The sequence below is a fragment of the Stigmatopora nigra genome, chromosome 5 (genome assembly GCF_051989575.1).
Source record: "Stigmatopora nigra isolate UIUO_SnigA chromosome 5, RoL_Snig_1.1, whole genome shotgun sequence".
NCBI lineage: Eukaryota > Metazoa > Chordata > Actinopteri > Syngnathiformes > Syngnathidae > Stigmatopora > Stigmatopora nigra.
Window position 1 is genome coordinate 7,137,735 of NC_135512.1, and position 21,870 is coordinate 7,159,604.

General features: G+C 39.9%; 1 long non-coding RNA gene across 2 annotated transcripts; it reads right to left on the reverse strand.

Annotated features, from left to right (window-relative positions):
* Position 1: 1 nt before the first annotated feature.
* LOC144197262 (uncharacterized) lies at positions 2-20,773 on the reverse strand. Of its 2 annotated transcripts, XR_013326503.1 has the most exons (11): positions 20,652-20,773; positions 20,111-20,143; positions 19,186-19,311; positions 6,117-6,299; positions 4,005-4,066; positions 3,681-3,856; positions 2,028-2,263; positions 1,346-1,564; positions 569-654; positions 445-505; positions 2-376 (listed from the first exon to the last, which is right to left on the reverse strand). It is a non-coding gene; the product is annotated as an uncharacterized LOC144197262 (long non-coding RNA). The 2 variants fall into 2 exon arrangements; XR_013326502.1 differs by having other exon boundaries at positions 1,346-2,263.
* Positions 20,774-21,870: the final 1,097 nt, after the last annotated feature.

Below are 21,870 nucleotides of genomic sequence, written 5' to 3' on the forward strand. Positions count from 1 at the left end.
ATTCAAGTACAAATTTGTTTATTAACACAAACATTTTAACTCTTGCACACTTAAGAGAACTGGTATATCCAGTTTAATTTCCAGCTGCAGAAAAAGACATAGTAAAAAAAGACTAAAAAGACTTAGATTTTTTTTTAAACACTTAGGCATATTTTAATGAAAAAAATACTTAAAAAATAATTTTACACTTAGAATAAAAACAGAAAAATTAAAGGAAAAAAAAAGACCATTAGGTCTTGGGGTCTTTTTTTCTCCAAGTGTTTTAAAAAAATCAATTGCAACACAAATCTCCTTTATTGTTGGATTAAATAAATAAAAAAAAAATTGTAGGAGTCAGGCTTCTCACTTCACCAGCATGAGCCAGAGATCTCTGGACCTATATAAGAGGGAGAAGTAAATTACAACAAAAAAAAGCAAAATTTGTAGAGATAGGTTTAGTTTTACCTTAATCTATCTCCTCAATGGCGAGTGTTCTGAGCTGTGTCTGGATGCTAAACAGGGAAAACTTGCAACAACAAAGAAGCAAAAGTTACCATATATAGAGACAGGCTTAGGAGTTTTGTTTTACCTTGATCTGTCTGGCTGGAGTCTCCTCTCCTGTAACTTCAAGGGTGTCCATGTTGTGGGCAGGCAGGGAGACAAAACATCTTGATGCTAAACAGGGAAAAATAATTTAAACAAGCTGTTAAACTGAAAAAAAAAACAATTATTTCAAGAAAGAGGAAAAAATCTTACAAGTAAATTAACAAACGATCAAGATAAAAAAATGAATGAAAATAAATTAGTGAGTGCACCGTGCTATTTTCCCTTTTCCAGACAAGGTGATTAAATATACAAACTGACCTTAACAACTAGTTGACCACAAAGTTGGCTTAACTATTTTTGAAAAGGTAATTATTTTAAATGAAAACAGAACAATTACAAATTGTAAAAGGTGTTTAACAGTCGCAATGAAAACTATCATTACATTCAACACACCAGGAACTAAATCGCGCCGCTGGATGTCATTCTTGAATCAGCCTTTACTCACCAAACTGTCCGTTGATGTCAAGGATTTGTTTGATTCAATTAAGTCTTTCCACACGACAAAATAATCGAGAGAAAGCGGACATGATACGTTTTAAGTCTGGAAAGCCTCGTCGTGACGCTATTGCTAAGATAGCTAGTCACATGTAGCACGCGGACAGTGGGGAAAAGGAGCCCCAAACTTAAATAATCGACCCTGTGTTCAACAAGGCATTAAACTAAGACATTGGTTGGCGTTTTAGCTCAATCGATTACCAAAAGAATCTCCCGGTAGCGTGATAAAAACGCAAAAATGCCAGTAAATTGCTCAACGACTTACCTCGTTGGCATGCTACTAGTCTGTGAGCGAAATGGCTGTTGGGAGAAGACGAGGCAAAGCGCATGTGCTGAATTTAAACACCCACGTCATCAAATGGCGCAACCACGCCTATATTGTCCCGCCATATTGAATGTGGAAAAGATGGTGGTTTGTCCTCCATACTCAATGTGTCTGTTTTGAAGATGACGTAGAATATTCTTGATTTTTGTAGTCTTGATGCTATAAAACAGTGTTAGAACACACATTTTTACCAAATATTGAGTAACATTTTTACTTAGAATTTTACATCAACTCACCTTTATTCCAGGCCATATTAGTCAATTAAAAGTTTAACATTTGAAACAAAGAATGCTTTATTATCTCATCTCATTTTCTGAACCACTTTATCCTCACTGGGGTTTAGTATAGGACTAAAAAAAACATAAAATTGGTATAAATCTTTGAAAAGTGAAATGGAAAAAAAACCTTTTATATATTATTATATATTAAGGATTTCACTGTATAGTAGTATACATAAACCCAACAGTTTTTACCTTAAAAAATGCAAGGTGGAGAAATGGCAAGGATTTGCTTCAAAAAATAAATATTCATTTTCTTTTCTTTTTGGTGGTTGTGTACGTCACAGATGGCAAAAGCAAAGAAGGAAAGTCCATTTATGAGAATTAGAAAAAATAAAAACCACCTGATGTAAAACTAGTTGTTCCTGATAATGCTTGCAGACATCTCAGGTTTTTTTTCTTCCTTTCCCTAGATGGAAACTCCAGGCGGCGGTACCACAGGCTCTTTTTTCTTTTGGGCTCCGCCCATCTTTCATCCTTCCACCTGATGGATTTTCCTCGCTGGCTCACTCACTCGGGCGTAGCTGAGCCAGACCGGAACACAAACACAGGCAGGTGGATTGAGGCCGGGGAACGTCAGCTGTGGGGATGGAGGGGACGGAGGAAAAAAAAAATAAAGATGGAGCCGCTTGAAATGAAAGACAGAAAGCAGACACAAACATCAACATGAGCTCCTCTGACTCAGCCCTCAGCCATAAACAAGGGCAGCGTGGAAAGCACCGTAAGAAGCGAGCACAGGAATTGCTCAACTTGGACTTTTTGTCAATCTTGATTAGGTTTTTGTGTGACAAAAACTATGTATGTGGGTAGTCCCAGGCTTCATATGGAGATTTAAAAAATCATTTTGATGGATTTGAAAGAATTTTATGGCTGATTTGCGATACTTCATTTTGAATTTTTTTTTTGCAAATTGATCTGATCGTATTCAAATGAAAACAAAATTAAAATAATTTATTCCACAATATTTTCATGGGTATTTTATTTTAAAGGTAACCTGGGTTAAGGGTCTGTTTAATTTTAATACCTATTGTGATATGACTTAGTTTATTCACATTTTTTATATCATTCATTTACTAGCCCCTTTCTAATTTAGTTTCAACATAAAAGGCAAATTTGTCATAATATATGAATCCAAATCAATATAATTCTGACTAAATCCAAATGGTTGGTTTAAGCTTTTATGTTAAATAAACCAAATCAACTTTAACCGATTACACACACACACACACAGAGTTGGGTTTTCTCCGGGTACTTCAGTTTCATCCCTAATCCCCCCAAAAAATGCACAGTAGGCTGGTTGAACACTCTAATTGCAACTAGGTATGATTAGCCACCCCTCCCAGTAAAATGTTATGGACATCTACCGCCGTCAATGTGAGCCAAAGTAGTAGATGGAACACCCACGCAAGGACGTAGGAAAAACGCTCCAATTCCAGACTAGGACGAAAGTGAGCGCCAATCTTCTAGTGACAGCGTAAAGACTAAGTATATACACTCTATTTTTACATGGCGCGCCACCCACTGCTCGCTGTTTGTTTAATATGGCATTTCACTTAGAGAACAGTATATCCCGCCGCCTTCTTTATAAGGGCACAACTAATGCACTGGTGAGACAAGTCGCCCTCCCCTTCTCACTCCATTTGCAATTACTCTCTCGCTAACACACACACACACACACAGTTGTGCGGTGCCTGCAGCAACAGTCTCTTGGCACCGTCCCGTCGCCCTCGCTGGGAACGAGCATCTGCTTCATCTTTTCTTCTCTACGAGAGCCTTCACACACACATTCACACACAAAGTGAACGCACCCACACTTTGGCGGCAAAGGCTGGGATTTGAAGACTGAAAAAGACAAGAAATCCTGACGAAATAGGATCAAAGTTAGCATACGGATGACTGTCCGTATTCAAATGAATGCGAAGCTATTGCGTCAATGCGTGTTTTACACGTCAAGTAGTTTCTTTGTCACTTTACAAATTTTCAAATCAATAATTTACTTCGGGAGGCAGTCCGGTGGATGAGTGGTTGGCGCGACGCCCTCGCAGTTCTGGAGTCGAGGGTTTGATGCCCACTGGATCCTCATTGTGGAGTTTGCATGTTATTAATGGGCTTGTGTGGGTTTTCTTGGGTACTCTGGTTTCCTCCCACAGGTGCAGGGTAGGTTGGTTGGACACTGTAAGATATTAGGGTGAGCATGAATGGTCTCTTTATGCCCTGCGATTGGGGCCCAAAGTCAGCTGGTATAGGCTCCAGCACCCCCGTGAGCCTTGTGAGGATTAAGCGGTTTAGAAAATGAATGGAGAAAAGATTGGGGGGCATACCTTCCGGTGGATTGAGCGACGATTCCAAGTCCCTTCCTGATGATTTCAAGGTAAGCGTAGTCCTGAGAAACAAAACACACATGTACAAATAAGCAAAATGGAGTCTTCCATCCTAATGACGCACTCAAACAAGCAACCAATGAAGAAAGCCTCGTTAATTGATCTGAAGACATTTTTCAGTACAAATGGTTTGAACTTCCATGTCAGTCAACGAGCTAGAAGTTTGGGTAGTCTAACAAAGCCATTTTGTGGCACCACGGCTCAGGTTGGAGGGGCGCTGGCGGTAAATACAATCTCCCTGTGTGATATGTTCAATGGTCGGTCCTATGGGGCCTAAATGCGGTAATTTGTTAGGTTTTAATAAAGCGCCTGTTTTTCTTGGGTCACATTGTCAAGGGGCAAATTGCTTTTTAATCACATCAACACGCGCCAAGTGCCGCCAGCGGGGACGATGCGCGCCCGCGAGTATTAACACACGTGTGTTTTGATTCCAAAGCAAAACATGTCAGAGTTTGGCCCACTTTTCGCTCACGCGGCGGCCGTGACGGACAGACGGCTGGAACCCAGTCCTGACCGCACCAAAGGAGAGACGGCGTGTTCTGAAAACAAGCGCGCTTCCGTGCGCGTACATCCAAGGAGACGGCTTGGAATGGCTGGGAAAGAAAAATACAATCTGGGATTGAATTCAAATGAAGGTTGAGCTCTCCAGATCGTTCAACTAAATAAGACTAAAAGCAAATTCATGTTATTTTAGCCCAGCATTTATTTATATGGCGTCAAATCAATGCCAAAAGTATTGTGTAAAAATAGGCCTTAAAAAAGCATTTTTTTTCAGTTTAAAAAAAAAAGTGGATCACTAAAGTCTCAATTGAGTTGCAGTGTGAACATGGCAAAGTGTCCCAGTCTGAACAGGTTCAGATCCAAATTGGGGAATTTACATCTGAACAGGTTCAGATCCAAATTGGGAATTTGCATCTGAACAGATTCAGATATCTAAATTGGGAATTTGCTAAAAACAGTGTGAACAGTCAACCCTTAAAATCAGGTTTGAGGAAGATTCCAATTGGGATTGGAGATGCCAAAGGAACCGTGTTGGAATCCAAAGGATATCCTTAGTCATGTACGTGTTAAATCCAAATAAAACAGCAGAGGAAGTTGTAGGGGTTTCTCGCCTTCAAACCCCCTTTAAAGCAGGCTTTTTTGGACGGGTGGGGTGGCGGTGAGTTAGGGGCGCCCCGAAGGAATATAACAGTATTTAGCGAGGTCTTGTGCAGCAGCAGCTCCACACCTGCAGCACACAAAAGCGCCCTCTGTGTGCGTCAGTCCTACGTCAAAAAGTGCCACCGGGAAACAAACAGAGGCTCTTTAGTGGAAGAAAAAAAATTCACACATTTGGACTGGAACGGCCACTCCAAATCTTCCCCTCCATTTCAACGACTTAATAGCCAGCCCGCTTTGCCTCAATTGACAGCTGTTGACACCAATTTACGTCTTATTTTTTTTAGAGGGAGAATCTGGAGGAAAATAGAGTTTCCATATGTCAAAATGCCAGCGATAATGTCACAAAGTCCGTCCAAATATTTGGATGTTATTTCAAAGTGCGTGTAGCCGAACCCACATGGGCTGTGATTCTTTCTCAGGCCAGCCACGGGACGCCGTGCGGACCAATATTGACGTTGGCGCTGTGGAATAGACAGCGCTGGACTAATAGATATAATTATCTCACGTCATTATCTCCCATAATTACGTCCAATGAGAACAAAAATAAGAATACGCCTGTGTTTCTGGGCACGCCGAGTTTGTTTGGATCTTCTGTGGGTAAATGGCTAGTCAGCCATTTTTGGGGTTCTTTTTAGGAATGATCACTTTTGGATGGTTATGCAAGAATGATGATTATTTTGCAAAACCTTGTCAGAGTCCTTAAATTACGATGAAATAAAAAACAAAAATGTCTTTTCATGAAATGAGAGTGCTCAGACAAAGAATAAGTCTTCCATATGTGTTCATAATTCAGGAGTTGGAAGGAGCAGGGGGGGGGGCGCATGATGGCAACATCAGCAGATAAAAACGTGGCAAGAATACGATTCCAGTAAGCGGCGGAGGATGACTCACCTGCTGTAAGACTACATCGCCGACGGCGTGAGATCATCAGGTGACCGGCAGGCATCGTGCCACACGCCGTCCGCCAATAGAAGAAGAGGATTCCCCTTGAGGGAATACGCGCAATGGCATGCTGGGATATCGGATGAGCCTCGTTCTTCTTTAATTAACAATTTGCTCTCCACTGCTTTGTGCCTGCAAAAGAAAAAGGACGACATGACGTCAGCTTTGGGAAAGTTACAAGTTTGATTCTCAAGTCAAATACTTGCTTTGGCCAAATATTTATTTTTATGTTGAAAGATGATATTTAAACACGTATTAAATATAATAAATATCCCATTTTACTTTACACTACAAGCAGGTCTAAATTTTGACATTTATGACCATAAAACATTTGACAAATTTGAATAGAATGCACCAAACATCATAAAGATGACCTATAATTGAATACATGAATAAATGTAATATGTTTGGCTATATATCAGGCCATTTTTTGCTTATTTATCACTGAAATATTGCAGCTATTTGGATTAAAAATGAAAAAAAAAAATACTCAAAATATCAAAACAATGAAAATCTTGGGAGTCAATTACAGCTCATGTTCATCTTTTCCAGGTGCCATCCAAACAAAAGGGACCTACGGCTCTAGAGCCAGATTTGGTTCTCGTCATCCAACGTTAAACATCCCCGTACGGCGAAAAACTGCCACGGCGGCGTGCCCGAAACCAGAGCCAACCTTAACGGGATGGTCTTAGACCGCAAACTGCATTTTAAAGCAACACCCTCCATTATTAATGCGACCCGTGCTGATGGGGCAAGGCAAGTAATTACGTTGCGGCCTCAGTAACACTCAAGAGCCGGCGGGACTAGCGTCAAGTTTCAGACGCCGGGCAATTATGTATGAGCAAAAGAAAAAAAAAAAAAGACAACCCAAATCAGACCGTGGGACAAACTGCTAAATGATAGGCAGCACTAAGCTAGTGTATTTTAGCATTCCCCTGGCCCGGCGCGCTGGTGGACGTTTATTATTGATGCGGCGAAACACGAGCGGGCGCTCCGAAACCAACGCTACTCGCTTACAGTAAGCCACGAAGAGGGATTTGCTTCACCCGCATTTCCCCAAAGAAGTACAGCCTATACTTTTATAAGCTCCTGGGTAGACATCTAACAAAATAAAAAACATTGGGAACAGCGGGAGTCCACGGAAACCAAAGCAAACAGCGAATTTTCCACGGGAACAACGCGGTTGGAGCGATTTTGCCGCGTAAACGTCAGTAACGTCAGCCTGCAATCGGAGAAGTTTCATTGGAGATGCAAGAAATGTGATTGGTCATAGAATCAATGAAACTATTATGTTAAGTTCTCTTTCTAAACTTCTTACAGGATAGAGTGTGGATGGACATTTTTTAGGGATGGCACCATTTTCAAAGACTTTTAACTATTTAAAAGCCAGGTGACTATTTGGGGGATTATTGTAATATTAGGTTATGGAGGTACATGTTAGTCACTACTGTATTTAAAAAATATATATTTTTTATATTTTGTATACGTCATTCGTTATGAAGTTTTTTAATGAAGCATTATGATATTTTTGGTGTTTTTTTTATATTTAATGACTACATTTATAACTGAATACAGTTTTAAGAAAGAATAAATCAATTACATTTAAATCAATTCAACAGATATTCACTTAGGGCCCTAAATTTAATTATTTCGCCTGGCCAGGAATGCTTTACTATTTTAAAATGCATTTTTTTCAAGGAAAGAAGTGTAAAATTGAAGAAAAATATTCATTCTAATATATTAAAAAATCATTTTCTCTCAATTTTGTGGGTATCTCACGTCCTTCATACAAAACTGGGTCAATTTGATCATGTTCATAGGCAATAGGTATGATCGAATTATTGAATAAAATGATGAAAATTAAAAAAAGTTTTTAGTCCGGCAAGTAAAGCATAATCCATTTGAACTGGCACGTTGGGCACAATTGAGCAGTGGACGGGAAATGTAATAAAGAGGCAGAAGGGGGGAATCTCATCACTGACACGACACGGCACGGCTAACGCTTTCCGGGAAATGGCGTCAGGAAGGAAGCGGGCTGATATTTCCAGGAAGTCACGTGAGGGAATCTCCCGCAGGTCACATGACTGCCTCCTCTCTTTCTCGCTCCCTCCTTTTCCCACCCTCATAGTCTAACGTCGCCCCCATCCAATGGCCGTAAAGCGGGTCCGCCGCAAAAGTCAACGGGTCCAGCCCAGCGCGCTGCCATGATGATGCAGCAAAATGCACCGGTCATTTTACTCCCCTTTAGCTAGGCAATTATTAAAATAAATAAATACATACAAATAAAAGAAATGAAAATTTTGGAATATGCATGAACTCAATCGAGCTGCTTAAATGTCCAATTCCCCCCAAAAAAACAATAAAGAAAAAAATCTATTGATAGTCATTTATATTTTTTTTGTTCATACTTTTCAAAATCATAACAGCTATTATTAGCATTTCTTTTAATTATGTTTTTTTTATTTGTTTGCATTGAAAAACGTATTTATTCTTTCTTTTAAAATGCATTTGTTTTTTAACATTGAAAAAAGAAAAGGTCAATACTGTTTTAAAATTTTAGTTTGTTATTTATTAAAAAATGAACTAAAATTTGCAAATATTCTTTCTTTTGTTTCAATTTCTTTAACAGTAAATATCATCTGGCATCTGAATTGAGGCCTACAGATTAAATAAATATATAAGATATATACAAATATAATAATTTTTTTAATTGGAATTTTAACTTGAAGTTATTTATGTGGTCCACGCAAAATAATGCGGTGGGCTGAAAGTGGCCCCCGAGCCTTAGGTTTGACACCTGCCGTTTATCTGCTACCTACGATATTTTCCATCCCCCCGAAGCCCCCCATTTAGAGCGGGCCTGATTCTCATCCCAAGACATCCGATTCCATGCCTTCTCTTCACTCTTGCATAAGACTTTTCCTAATTGTGACTCTGGAGAGCAAGAAAAAACGGGGATGGTGTCGCTTAGAGCAATCAGGCTAAATCCGGTCTCCCATCCAGGTGGTCCGGCGCTGATTACTTTTGCTAATGATTGTCTTCGGGCCCCTGGGGTGATTGTCCACGCTTGCTGAAATAATCAAAGGGAGGGGGTCTCTTTTTGAAAGTTATTCTCCCTCCCCCCTTGCCCGAAATCCCCGCAGGTGCTTCCCCACTCAAAGTTTTTGGGCGTGTAGACGTTGGACAGAATGTCGGCAACTCTTGACATTTTCTTCCCCTGCGCATTTGCTGTCAATCAAAAATATTTGAATGTCACTGAGAGCTGTGGGCTTGGGAAAAACAATACTAAACAACACAATAGAATAGAACCAAAAAAAAAAAAAACACTAAGGCAGACCACCATTCAAACACACTCATACCTAGGGGCAATTCAGAGTGTCCAACCAGCCTACCATGCAAGTTTTTGGAATGTGGGAGGAAACGGGAATACCCGGAGCAAACCCATGCAAGCCCAGAGATAACATGCAAACGCCACACACTGGGTTAAAAAAAAACAACTAAAAGATGAAAATCAATAGAGAACTACTATAGTGTTTTCCTTTTTTTTGACTTAATTTACTGTGCTTTTCAGACTATATGTTTTTGGAATGTGGGAGGAAACTGGAATACCCAGAGAAAACCCACACAAGCCCAGGGAGAACATGCAAACATGTAACATGTAAGTTGCAGGCCAAACTATGAAAAATGCGCGATTTATATCGCGGAAAATGTGTTATGTAGTGAAAAAAAAACTTGTTTTGAAGAGTCTCAGTGTAAATTTCTTTTCACAATGATTGCCGATTTAATCGATGACTCTCTTCATTTTTAAAAAAGCACCTACTTTACCATCCAATGGCAAAAAGTCAACCCCTTAAACTAAGCAATATGACAAAGGCAAGCATGTGCTTTTCCTTTTTTTTGCCATCCAATTCACGCTTCACGCACAGTTGTTTGGGCGCGAAAAGGCCGGCTGTCAATCACGGCCCAGCAAACACTGGAGCTATTCTGCCATTTTCTTGGCAGCGGCCCATCCAGAGAGAGCGCAGTGTGTCACACGCTAGCGACACAAGCTGCCTCCTGTCACCCGCAAACGTCTCCCTCTCGTACGACAAACTTTACGGCCGCTCCGCCCCTGCGGATTGCCTCCGCGCCATTGGAGCCAACGACCAATTGCCGAGGAGATACCACTCGACTTTTGTACTTGAAATGTAACACTAAAATGTTGTATATGTCATTTTTTTTAATGAAAATCAACAGAAATGAGTAGCTGGGAATGAATAATCCTGTTTAAGTGCAATTGATAGAGATAGACGTCCAATCCTTTTCAACTAGGAGGACTGGAAGGAAATATTCGCAATTTAATTATTAGATTTTTTTTACTGACAGCAATATTAGTGCAATGCAATATTTTAAACTTTTTGAATGACCTTATACGATGCTAGTTTGTAAGAAAAAACTAAAAATACTAATAATTATATTTGTAAAAAATTGGGGTCTTATAATATTTTAAACTGATACATAAATTAGTAGTTAGTCAATTAATAATATTTATACATATATGGATATGTATAAAATATTATAATATGAATCTATAATATATATTTTTTATGAACAATAATGAAGTAAAATGATTTAGCTCAACAACAAAATCTAATGAACAATAATGAAATCAAATAAATTAGCTTAACATAAAATCAAATTAAAAATAATGACATAAATGGAAAATTGCTGTTTTAAATTCAAAAAATACTTTGGATTAAACTTATTTTAAAATTTGTAGATAAATAAATAAAACAGAAAAATAGAAAATCTTGTAGATTTATAAAAAGATTGACAAAGTTGAACAAAAAAATCAACCGGACTGAAACGATTTTGCTACTACGTATTTACTCTCCCACTCCCCATTTTTTCTTTGCATTGGCCTAATTCCTTGACGGACACTTGACGTGAAATTTGCATGAGTCGAGGCCTCACACACAAACACACGCTCACACACACTCAAACACACACACACCCAAACACTCCCTGGCGAGCGACCGAGTTGGGCTTCGAGACGGTACGTCATTTCCACAAAAAGCTGCAAATAAAAACACGCGTGAACCTCTCGAGCAAGGAAAAATACATAATCATTGAAAAAAAAAAGTGCCTAGAGACCCACCGATCAACATTACACAAAAACTTGACAACTGACAAGGGCTGCTATTCCAATCTTTTTCAAAAATAAGCCTCCACTCTACCTCGAAATTTCAACCCAACATAGAAATCGCTACGTCAAACACTGGAAGCCTGTTTCAAATTTTTGGAAAATTCTCTTTTGGGTTCTGTGGCAAGTGCTGTGCAAATACTCAAAATACATGACCAGACGAATTGAAGAAATGAATTTGACTTCAAACAAGAAATTTAGCCAATAGTGACCAAGTCCAAAGAGAAAAAAAGCCTGAAGACGGCAGGTTTCCCTCTTATCTAACATCCCTGGAGCGGCCGTAATGAGACTTTTCCTTCCAGAAGCTGCCCCGGAGGCATCACAAAAAAAGAAAAAAAACAAGGCGAGAAGTCCAATTTTCTGCAAGTTGAGAGTTGTAACATCATTGCGTTTCCGATGGAGACAAAGTGCCAGATTCCAGCGCCTTGAGGGACGCCGCACGTCACAATGGATGCAATGTTTCAACAATAACACACCACATACTTATAATACTCTAAGGAATGGGAGGTAACAAAGTAAAAATACTTGATCACTATAACCAATCATTGCCATTGGTATTAAGATACAAGGACTCAAAAGGCAATGGTCGAATTTGTGGAAAACTATGACAAAGCGGCGGAGTACAAGTCTGATACTTTTGAGACTCTCCTATCATACGTTTTCTTTTGAAATGTAGTATAATCACAAATTGCTACACATAATTTAACGTTAAGATGAATAACTGTTCTCTGCAGCTTTTAAGATGTTCATATTTTACCCTTGCTAGAAAGACTTTACCTCTCTCCCCGATGAGTCTTAGTAATTATAGTCCAGTCTCAAATTTTCCATTTTAATCTTAAATGACTGCTAGGATTCTCCCAGAATATATCGTGTAAGATTGCTAGTACAGACTTGGTCAGACGTGACCCCAATTTGAGGGCAATACGACTCTTTATCATTTAGTATTGTACTATTTGGCAGTATTGTTAGCACGTATAACAGTAGCTTTTTTGTTATGACAATAATATCCATGTATTTTTCCCCCAAAAATATTTGAAACCTTATTGCAATATATAAATCTAGGATTCGAAAATAATCTGATTACTCCAAACAAGATGCCGATCATTGTACTTTCCACCCAACTCTTTCTTTTCGGTATATTGATAGTATTTACAAAGTATTTGTTGTGGCAATCCGTAAGAATTGTAATTCAAAACTGCCATTCACGACAATAGGCATCTAATCCAATCAATGTGTTGACCAGATTTTTTTTTTTAACTTATATAATAACAAGTCACTTTTACCAAAGTACTTTTGTACTTTTTCCACCTCAGATGAAAACCCTGACTACGTTAATCCCACTCTTGGGAAACATGAACAATATTCCTTCCAGTGGTTACACTATGGAATCTTTGTCATTCCTTTCTGTCAAAACTGATGACAAGCATGTCTTTGCAAATCCTGCTCAGGTGGAAATGTATGTTCTGGAACTGCTTTTGTTTTGGGGGTGACTTGCAGGACAGAGTCAGTAGGATAGTACAAGAGTACAAGCATACGTATATGTGTGTGTGTGTGTGTGTGTGTGTGAGAGTGTCTCTGGGGTCGGGCATCCCATTAGTAAGGCTCTAATTGCCTCTTCATGAGCAGACACCCTGACAGCTCTGTAATCTACGCGTTCCAGCCAGCACTCCACATGGTGGGCGTCCTTCTGGAGCGAGGACTTAATGTTAGTTTTATGATGCTCAATTAGGGCGCCGCTCGTCTTTGGTGGCTCAAGTGAGGGCGTCGACGGGAGGGGGTGGGGGGGTGCCAGCAGGCAGGTTGCGGTCGGGAGCTACCGACGTTGTACTTAATGGACGAAGTGGGCGTAAATGTCAGCGCTTGTTTGAAGCTTACTTTTAAATTATGGTTTTTTTTGGAGTTGCTACCACAAATGTTTCTCTAAACAAATGTTATTTGGGTGCGCAAGGCACGGAGGGCGAGTGGTGAGAGAGTTGTGTCTCGTAGGAGAGAGGTTCCGGGTTATAATCCGCGTTTTGGATTTGAGGAATGGCCGTCAGTTGGCGACACCAAATATCCGCCATGATGGAAAACGGATGAAGGCGTAAATCGGGCCTTGAAGTCAAAGCATTGAAAATGAGCGTTTGCCTGTAATGTCGCGCAAAGTTCAAATAGTTTGCGATTAAACATTAATAGAACAACTTGGCAGTTTGGGCCTTTGTGTAGATACGCTAATAAGTCAAAGCGCTACCTGTCCGTCCTTTGGCTTTTCAACCGGGATTTGAGTGGAGATAGGCGGGATTAAGCAACGCTCGGTCGGCAAAGCCTTTCAAAGGGGATGCCCTATGAATTATTGACATGTGCTTGGTTGGGTGGGTGCAGCTGTACAAGCCAAATTTATCACGGCCGGCTCGGCAGAAGAAGAAAGCGCTCTGGATTCCCTGATAGGGGAAAAGGTTTCAATAGAGACACACGTCCAGGTATGCTTTCATCTTGTCACCGGCGCGTCTTATCAGGGGAAGCTGGGCTCCGCAATCTCCACAAAAGCGCGGCGTCTGCACAAAGGGCTCCGCTTTCACGGGATGCTCTGTTTTCTTCCTGTTAAATATTACTCTCAGGAATCTCCTTTGGCGCTCCGTGTGTTTTGGAAGGTTTGTTCGGAGGGTTGAGAACACCAGTGTTACAAGTGTTTAAAGGGCCAACCGTCTGTTTTCCACTAAAAAGCTTTCTTGACATATTTTTTGGGGGAAACGGTAATCTTTTTTAATTTATCGGAATACAATGGGTGCCAGTGATTTTGCATGACAGGCAGGGGCCCTTTAAGTATGTTTAGCAATTTGTAGTACCTTGGTGATGGCATAAATATTTAGGGTTGCCTTGAGATGTGACTAATCTGACATGGAGACCAGAATCCCAATTTTGTTTAGGTACACAAAGCACAAAAAAATAAAACCAAGCGACATTGAATTACTGAAAACTATACACAAAGAAGCAAACAATCATAAAAAACATATTTTGTATTGATAGAGTGTATGCTCAAATTCCCTCATATACGATTATGACTGCGTTGACTCACAATCAGACCAACATATTCACTTACTCATTCAAAATACATGATACAATCGAATAAAACAAACTTAAACTAACGCAAACAAAACAATACATTCAACATTTTCTCACATAATCAAACACAAACAAACAAAACTCACTCACTCACACAAAAACAAACAAAACCATCACTCACTCACTTATTTTTTCACTCAATCAAACACATAAACAAACAAAATTCACTTACCCACACAAAAACAAACAAAACAATCACTCATTCACTTACAAACAAAACTCACTCATTCACTTGCTCATTTTCATACTCAAAATCCTACAAACAAAACAAACTCACTCACAAACTCATTTTTTCACACAATAAAAACACAAACAAACAAAACTCACCCGCCCACACAAAACAATCACTCATTCACTTAGAAACAAAACACACTTAATACTCACTCGCTCATTTTCTCACTCAAACATGCACGAACAAAACAAAGTCACTCACTCACTGATTTTTTCACTCAAACACAAACAAACAAAACCCCCCCATTATCCAATTCACTCACGCAAAAACAAACAAAACAACTACTCACTCACTCACTCACTCACTCATTCATTCACCCGCTCACTCCACTCAAATCCCACCCTACCCACCCTGGTCCCACGCCCATCGACATGGGCGAACAAACGAGTCATTGACGGCCAGGCAGGCAATTTGCAGCACTTGACTTGACACGTGAAGGCACGCGGCGGCGGACAACAAGTGCAAAGCATCCCGTCTTGTTTTCCAGCGCGCCAAACAAGCGTCCCGTTTCAGAGGCTGCGTGTTTTATTTTGGACGCACCCTTAGCGACGGAGCTGTTTCTGCTTAGCCCTCACACTCTGGCACCCCCGCCCTCTGGCCCCCGAACGCCGCGGGCTGATGTTTTTCACGTGTGCGCGTCGGTTCGTACATGCTAGTGTGGCACATCTGCTTTGCATTGCGTACGAGATCCCTCGCCATTGCGCTCGCAACCCAGCGATGGGCGAAGACGGAAAATCCGCGGGCGGAGACGGGGGTCCTATAAATGAGGTCCACCTGGCCTATATGAATAAAGTTTGATATGAAGAAAAAAATGAAGTTGGAGGGTTATGGCGCTATAAAAGTTTGCCAGAGAAAACCCCTTTTTTATTTCCCCAAAAGAGGTCAAATGGGGCGAGGCAAGAAAATGTTGATTGTAATGGCGCATGTTGGGGATCAAGAACGAAGAAGGGAGGTAACGCTTGAAGGAAACAAGATGGAGGGTCACTGGGTTTGTCTGGCAATGACCCTCCATCACCTCCTCGACTACTAGGTTTATTTTTTCTTTTTAATAAGAGATCATCCCCACCCCTTTGCAGTTCCGCACTCTCAGGCTTGTGCTAGCTAATTACCAGTCTTGGCCGCCAGATTATTTATCGCAGAATGACTGACAAGACTGAGACGCATTCTCTTTCTCTTCACAGACAAACACGACCTGAAGCAACAAGTTCAAACGTTTCCAAACTGCCCCACTGATTTTTAATCAAAACATTCTCAACTAACCATTGCTGCTCTTTATGAATTCTCATTGATGAAAAATGGGTATGAGGAATATACATGAGTACAGGCTAAATTTAGTCTTTCAGTGCCGACGCCAGAAAATCACTGGGAATGAATGGCATTTAAAGTCCCACTTTAAAGTACTTCACTGAGTTCGTTAGCTTGGACTGGTATTACAACATCTTCAGAAAGAAATTGCTACTTATGAATCAGACTAACTGGTTTCCACTATGCGGAGGCGTAATGTTCCATTATATTTTTTTTACTGTACAATTCAAAAAGTTATGAGTCTTGATAATATATTTTTGAATACTCTTTGGCAAGAATCTATTATTTACAATCAGTGTATAAAGATTTGAAATAGTGGGATTTTAAACAATGTTTCACTGCTAACCTAATCTCAACCCAACAGAGTATGTTTTGGAAATAAAAACAGAAAAGCAAGATGAGTAAATGTCGCAGGGATGAAAAAAAGTAGGCAAAAATTGGGACAGGAAATACTTTTGAATATTCTTCTCCTCTCTGTCTTTCATGTATACTTGCTGTCGGTGCAAAGTTGTTGTTTTGTCAAGGGCTCTCTAGCATGTTATTAGCTGCTTTGCGGCTTCGACACAGATGGCGCGTTGATGGCCCGTGCGCTTGCAAATATGGTTAACAATGTAGGCCTTTGTACGCATGCCAGTCTGTGTGTACGCGTGTCTTTGGAAACTGGATCGCCAAGTAACGTACTGATGTTGTGATGTTGACTAATGTCGGGCGAAATTAACCCTTTTGGGCACAAATTATTATTTTCAAAAAAATAAAAAACAACATCTATTTAAAAAAAAAAAATTATATGAATTAATTGAATAATTACAAGCATGCAAGCTAAAAATAAAACCCATGAGAAATAATTCTTTTAAATAGGGTGCCTATTTGTATTTTTTTCTCGGAATTTATTGATTTTTGTTCATCTCTTGTTACCTCACATAACAGCAAAAGACGTCCAATCCATTTTGACTGAGTGGAGCAAATGAACATTATATCTGCAATAGTGATCGCTCTTAAATATGAGCTATTATTATTACCTTGAATTTTTAATGATGAATCATTACTGTATATTTTATATTGTACTCATCGTAGGAAATGTATATATGAATACAATATTAAAAACTCATTTAAACAGAGAGGAGTGGCTGTCAAAGCTCATCTTTCTGTGGCATTGACGGCACTAAACCATTTTAACAGTCAAAATGGATTGGACATCTAGCATCATCATTGGAAGCCCATGCAAAAAGAAAAAAAAAGTCCATGAAAGGGTTAAATCCCACATAGCGGAAAGCCTAGCCGTTTACACGTGTGACATCCAATGCACCCGCACGCACACACACATGAACACTCACACATGGATGTGGTTAATTTCCAGGTGGAGCGTGTGTTCCAAAGTTGGAGTTCAAAACAAAAATCTGCTCCTTGTCCCTTTTTGACCTGACGTACGTGCCCGCCCGCGCCCCCACGCATACCCGCACACACCCACACGCACACACACACACCCCGTAGGCAGTGATATGAGAGCCAGTTGGTGTTTTTGCAGCACTTAGCTGGCCCGTATTCCCTTACCACAACAACATCCAATCACCTGCCAGCGCCTGACCTCTGAACCCTGTCACACAGTCAAAAAAAGGGGAGTCGGAGGTCTAGAGAGGGGGGGGGGGGGGTATACGGCGCATACCAGTGCGGGGGGTCCGTGATGTTGAAAGTGAAGAGGGGAAAGGCACCAATATGTAACTTTTAGGGGCATCCTTTCATCACGGGAAGATACGTGAACCTCCTCCCCCAGGGATTTGGTTGCCCTCATCATCATCATCATCATTTTCATCCTCTCATTTTTCTTTCTGTCTATCTTTCTTTTCTTTTTTTTAACTGTGCCAAGCACAAAAGAAAAAAAGATTTTGGAGTTCAATGTCATGAAAAAAATAATGAGGAATTTGCCTCTATTGATTTTTCTCATTACTTTCTTGTATAGTAATGTAACTTTTTTATTGACAACAAACTTGCACATAATATATAGAAAATATTAGATTTTTGGCAAATATTTTTTGCTGGTAATGTACAACTATATTAAGAAAAAAACATTTCTGAAAAATTACATTATGTACATTTTTTTCCTATTTTTTTTTTGCCTTTGAAATGGTTTTCCTCATGTTTTTTTTAAAATGTTATTTTATACTACTATATATGGTGCAGCCCCCATTGCCATGTACAGTATGGTTGCACCAACTGTTACATGAACACAGATCTTTGTCTTCACTTGAATACATAAAGGAATGGTACTGACACTCGTAAGAGCCTCATTGTTGCGGGAGTGTTCACCGCTGATGGTGGACTTTTTTTTTCTCTTCTTTTAAATCCTCCCCGCAGTCCCTTTAAAACCATAACGCAATACATCTGAATTATGGGAAGACGCTTGTCTATATCGCAGGCAATTACCGTGAAATTGACCTTTTTATTTTATCAGCTGAAGACCCAAGGGTGCAAACACTCTCACATACTGAAATGCACTCACTTGGCCTGTTTTACATGGGCGTTAAAGGATTACATTAGTCAGTGAGCCCATTAAACGCCATTGGATAATAGCTAGTGTGTGCACGTGTGTGTGTGTGTGTATGTGCGCAATAATCATGACTCAGCACTTTGTAGGGATCATAACTACTAAGTAACGCCAATGAAATAAGCACGTGTGCCCATGTATGGCTGTGTGTCCTCTCTGGTTGTCCCCGTCTTCATAGGTGTCAAACTCAAGGCCCAGGGGCCAGTTCCACCCTGTCATGTGGATTTGTGTGGACCACGAAAGTAAATCATGTTCATCGCGTTTGACACATTGATGATTGACTCACGTTGTCTCTTTTAAACTTTAAAAAACATCTATTCTAAGGAGTATGTGTAGTGGTATTTACTAAAAGTGGGCAATTGATATTTAAAAAAAAACTATTTTAACTGGAAGCTTTTTACTTTACTTTGTACTTTAGACTTTTTACTTTAATGATGAGTGATGAGTATGTTAATACTTGAGTCCTTTTGTTCTGTTGATGTTTGATATGTACTGTTAACGGATGCACTTTTTTATATGTATCATATCTTGTGCTGACCCGGCCCATCTGTCAAATTTTTTAAGTCAATGTGGCCCCCGAGCCCAAAAGTTTGCCCACCCCTGGATTAAACCCACCAGGGAGTACAAAGATGTAAAAGAAGAAAAATAAACTCACTGTATTTGAAGTCTTTTGTCAGTACGAGGTGATGCTGGGCGATTTTGGAGGGCAGAGTCGCTCACTTGACCGGCAGCCGTTGTCGTGCCAGGGCATCAAAAGGATTAACAACGCGGCGGTCATCACCTGGATAAACGGGGATTCCATATTAACTCCTAAACGGTTGACGTCCGATCCATTTTGACCGCGAGAGCCTGCCGCTAAAAGATGGTCAAAACGAATCGTACGTCTGCCGCCGCCTCCGACACGTGAAGATGGACAATTTCCAGGAAACAACGTGAAACATTTGACAAAAATAACAAACGCTGCATTTACAGTACACACAGTCACATTTGATTGTATCCAGCCGCAAAGGGGAAACAAAAAAAAAGAACAGGTGTTGTTTACACGCGCCTCGGTATGTGCACGCTTGTCACTCCACGTGTTTCTGTCAAGATGCCAAGCCAGAACAAGTCAGGTGAGCCCAAAGGAGAATTTATGAATGCCTTGCTTGTTATTAGACGCCGCTTGCTAGCGACCGCTGTGGGTTTTACACAAATCAGCCGGAGGGGGAACGAACGCTGGCATTGAGACGGTTTGGAGTGATAAACGGCGGAAAGTGCGTGCAAACCAGGCCGAAACGCTTGCTTGGTCCAATGATGGCTGCAGGATTGGAAGCACTTTGGTCATTGCAAACTGGTTTAGAAGAGAAACCACAACTCAATATGCTCCCAAACAGATGGCAATGATTTCATTTTTGTTTTTTTTAATAAGATCCTCAAATGGAGATGTTCATCTCAAGGTCTGGAAGGCCACATGCTTTTTTTTTTCTCTTCTTTTGGATCTTTTGTAGGATTCAGATGTTTATTTATTAACATATTTCTTTTTATGTTGTCTTATTTTGGTTTGATTTCCAAATAGTTTGGGATTTTTTTTTTATGATTACCGTATTTTTCAGGCGAAAAGTCAGTCGTACCATCTAAAAAAAAATGAGAGAAGACCTTCTCTTTAAATGAAACCCTTGAAAAATCAAAAGCTTACCAAAATTATATTTAAAAAAATAATCACTAATTACAAAAATCTAATCCATTTAAAAGCACAATTTGAATCAGATATATGTATATATGTGTATTATGGGAGAACTTTTACGTTCTCTGACCTCTTATAACCAAAAAGTAACTTGTTTTATCTCTTTATTTTTACCTTTGAAGTGGTGTGACCAATTCTACGTTTTACAATGAAATATTGAAATAATTTCTTTCCTTTTTGAGTGCGAAAATAAATAAGTTGAAAATGTCAAATTGTCTCATTGTATTTATATTTGGACTCACTGTATGATAAATTCTGTATGATTGCTCTTGTATAATTCTGTAAGAGAAGTATAATAAAATAAATACACAAAAGTATCGATTTCACCATAGCATCACTTTGGCCATTTTGTGGTGACACAATGGGGACAAAAAAGATGAATTACAACAAATACTCACTGAAATGTCATCTCCCAAAATTGTCCAGTTTCCACACACCATCACCTTTCGTTTCTGCAGTACCTGTAAACATACACAGAGAGTAAAAAAAGAACTTTATTATTCCTCCGATAGAAGTCACGGCACATAACGTATCCTAACTTTGGAAATAATAACAGTGAACAAGATTGGGCCTTTGTCTGAACCCTGAAGAACCCCATAAACCATAATAAATGAAGTCGAGAGAGAAAACACAATAAAGTTTTTTAATTAAACCCAGAGGGAGCTTCTTAGTGTGTCGCCGAGACGTCCACAGAAGACAAAAGAGGGCAGACAATAGCTTGCAAAATGTCTCAACACACTGTGGGGGAACAAGTGGAGAAATTGTTCAGTACACAAGGGAGCAAAAATAAATGAATATGGGAAAAAAAAGTACAGGCCGTGGACTCAACTCTTTAACCCGTTGAGTGCCAATGATGGTGCTAGACCACCAATCCATTTTGACAGGGAGGGCTGAACATTTACACTGTGTTTTATCATTTAGTTGTTGAAAATTAATCCAATTCTGCCCATAAATATAAAAAAATAAAAATATGGACTTTTCCATAAATGGAAAAACACCAAACAAAACAGCAGAAACAAATGAACTAACTAACTCAGAGAGAACAAAATGAAAAACTACATTTTAATATTTACAACAAATTTTATCAATAAAACCCAACAAAAAAAACCTTAGCAAGACCTTATCAACAAAATATTCAAAAGCAAACAAATCTTTCATCCCAAACTATTAAACCCTGATCTCAACCCAATCGAGTATGCCCAATAAAAACCCTAACCCTGCACACCACCGTCTTTCTGAGCCTCAACCATCAGAGGAAACAGCTGCCCGGGTTCCGCGTGCGTCGGAAGAGGCGGGATTGGCGAGATAACCCGCAACCACTCAGACGGGAAGTTTGGCGCGGAGCCTCAGGAAGCCACGCTCGGGGCCCCCAAGTGCCAAAACGTGCGTATAAAAATAAACAGTGCTCAGGTGCACAAACACAATGACACCTCTCTGCCTTTCTCTGCCTTTTTTTCGGGTTTTACAAGTTGTTCCGACGGCGAGGCGGTAAGAACAGGACCCGACGGTCACGTGATAGCGTGCAGCGGTTTAGTGTGGCACCCATCAATCAGTCAGCGTTGGCTCCGTATTACGCCGCAAAACTCTGGAGTGAATCTCTATAAAAACTCCACCCGA